Below are 2,696 nucleotides of genomic sequence, written 5' to 3' on the forward strand. Positions count from 1 at the left end.
TCGTCATCGTCATCGTCGACGATCGTCAGCGTATCAGTAACATTACTGACATTATATTTTACTGACGATGACGATATTCAACGTGGGGTCGAATATTCATCAATTAAATAGAAAAAAATGTAAAACGCGTAACTATTGCATGAAGAGAAAGGGTGATCATAACCTAACCAAAGACTTGTGAAATGGACCTTTTAAAACAAATTGGACCAATGGACCAAATTTGGTCCATTTGGACCAAAACGGAAACCGTGGAAGCAACATGTAATTTTTGTTTTTGTTATTGTTTTTGGTTTCTATTAATTACGAAAAAGCATTTGTGAAGTGAAGCGTGTACAAACGAAAAAATATATCAACAATGACATTGTTAATATGTTGGAGTAGTTTTGTGCTACTCTAACGTAATGCAGAGCTGGAGTATATGGTCCTGCCCTAGAACATCGCAATGTTAATTGGATCACGTTTTTTATATGAATTGTGGTTAATTTTTGAGTACTCCTTGACCGTTAGGCTCTGCCGAGGTTGCCCATTTCTGCTTTAAAGATAAGTTCACTTCTAGTTTGTTCAGCTCAATGAACTAGCTCTTCTGAGTCTTAGTTCGCTCACCTTATTGAACTATAGTTCACCTAATTGAACAACTTCGGTACCCTGCAGAGAGCTAAGCTAATATCTAACTTTAGTCTGGTTACGCGAACACTAGCGCTAACTATTATCTGTTGTATATTTTGTTCGAAATAGGCAAACTAATTTTGTGGGGCGATGGCCGCAAAAAAGTCATACCTGGATATCATTGCATTATATGTCAACTAACTTGCTACTAACTACTTTTGACCTTAAAATATACATAAAAAACTTTTTGTTATTTTTTATTTTTTTTACATTTTTATTTATTTAATTTAAATTCAAGATTTGTGTATTTGTTTACATATTCTGAAGTAGGCGTCCTATATTGGAATTCTGTCAGACACAACATTAAAATGATAATATAAAATTTCGAACTTCTTTCTCTTTGTCCTGAATTCTGAATTGATAGACGTTTTTATTTATTGCGGCAAGGATAGCTCGTTCACTGAGCCAATCGTGATTTATGTAATTAGTTTGAAAATTAGGAGAAACTCTTTCGATCTTACTGAGTTACAAAAATTTTCAGGCAATGAAATTCGTCTTGTTCTCTCATCGACTGGCACTTTTCCGTTTCCAATGTCGAGTAATTGTTGCTAGAATACCACGGCTGATTGATCATTCTGTAGCTGGACATGCATATTCGTAGTCAACTGCAACGTATGCACATGTTGCCACAACGTTGAATATTTCAGGCAAGCATTGATTTCGTCCGCTGGTGTCGATCGAGATATTACAGGCAATGTTTGCCGAAAATCTCCTGCGAGCAATATCAATGTATTACCGAATGGTTGAACGTTTCTACGCAAATCTCGCAAAGATCGATGAAGAGCTTCAAGCTATTTTTTGTGTGCCATCGAGCACTCATCCCAAACAATGAGCTTACATTTTTGTAATATTTTCCCCATTCCGGATGCTCTGGAAATATTGCAAGTGAGAGTTTCGATGATTTGTGTGTTCAATAGCAACTTCAGGGCTGAATGAGTAGTCCTTCCACCTGGTAACAATGTCGCAGCTATTCCAGATGAAGCGAGAGCTAAGGCTATGCCACTTTTAGATCGAGCCGTTGCCAAAATCAATCTGATAAGGAATGTTTTCTCAGTTCCTCCCGGTGAGAGGAGATCACCGGCGTTATAACTTTGTTCACGGCGCAAATCAACATCAAATGAAGGAGTCGCAGCTCTTATGGGTGCTGGCATTCCCAATTGACCGAGAACTCTATTTGCAATAGCTAAACATTTGTCTTCAATGTTTATTAACGTTTCGTTGTAAATGTCTTCTGCAAATTGCATGGTCATGTTGGCATTTTCCAGGCGTACTCTATGCAAAATGTCCTCAGCCATATACGATTGATATCTTTCCCATAACTCTGTTGGAGACGAAGGGAAGCAAGCGGTCAATATAATTGCAAATATTGTTCGAATTTGGTTTGCATACATCATTAATACATATGTCCCGCTGTCGGTCGTTCTCCAATAAATTCAGAGCTTGACACGCACTGCGGAAAGTGGCATGTGTGATGCCGTTGACAATTTTCAATTGCTGGAAAGATGTAGGTCCAGGCACATTTAGCAACAGCTTACGGAGGAAAAAACATTCATCCTGATTAGGATGGACTGTATAAAGTCTACCGATCGCATTTTCTCTGAAAATACTGGGGTGACCGTAGACTGGTTGCCCGCGTCTACGTCTTACAAAGGCTTTTTTAGTTATATTCCACGTGTAATAAGAGGGCACTTCTGAGTACATCAGTGTTCTGGCGAAATCGTCTTCCTGGCATAAAGTGAAGAAAGCAGTCAGAGCAGTACCAGGTGGGTTGAGGGCTCTTTGTTGCACATTTGCATCTGTGAAATAAACAAGTTAGGGGTATTCTCTGAGTCTTGCAAAGCCCTTGCATGGTGCACAGATTGCACGGATTGCACGGTAAAAACCGGTTTTCGTATGGGACAGCTTTGCAAACCGTGCAATCCGTGCACCGTGCAAGGGCTTTGCAAGATTCAGAGAATACCCCTGTTGTCTATTCTCTAAATAGACTGCTAAGTGCACCACAGCTGGACTACGTTCATGCATGGGAAATG

General features: G+C 39.4%; 1 long non-coding RNA gene across 1 annotated transcript in view; it reads left to right on the forward strand.

Moving 5' to 3' along the window:
- The first annotated feature begins 544 nt into the window (after window positions 1-544).
- The window catches only part of LOC108370251 (uncharacterized), a 21,612-nt gene continuing 19,460 nt past the window's right edge, over window positions 545-2,696 (forward strand). The window contains exon 1 of the long non-coding RNA XR_001848612.1: window positions 545-555. This is a non-coding gene — a long non-coding RNA (uncharacterized LOC108370251). The remainder of the gene's footprint in view (window positions 556-2,696) is intronic.

This window comes from Rhagoletis zephyria, unplaced genomic scaffold, assembly GCF_001687245.7.
Source record: "Rhagoletis zephyria isolate East Lansing unplaced genomic scaffold, Rhagoletis_zephyria_1.1 Rzeph_scaffold_04092, whole genome shotgun sequence".
NCBI lineage: Eukaryota > Metazoa > Arthropoda > Insecta > Diptera > Tephritidae > Rhagoletis > Rhagoletis zephyria.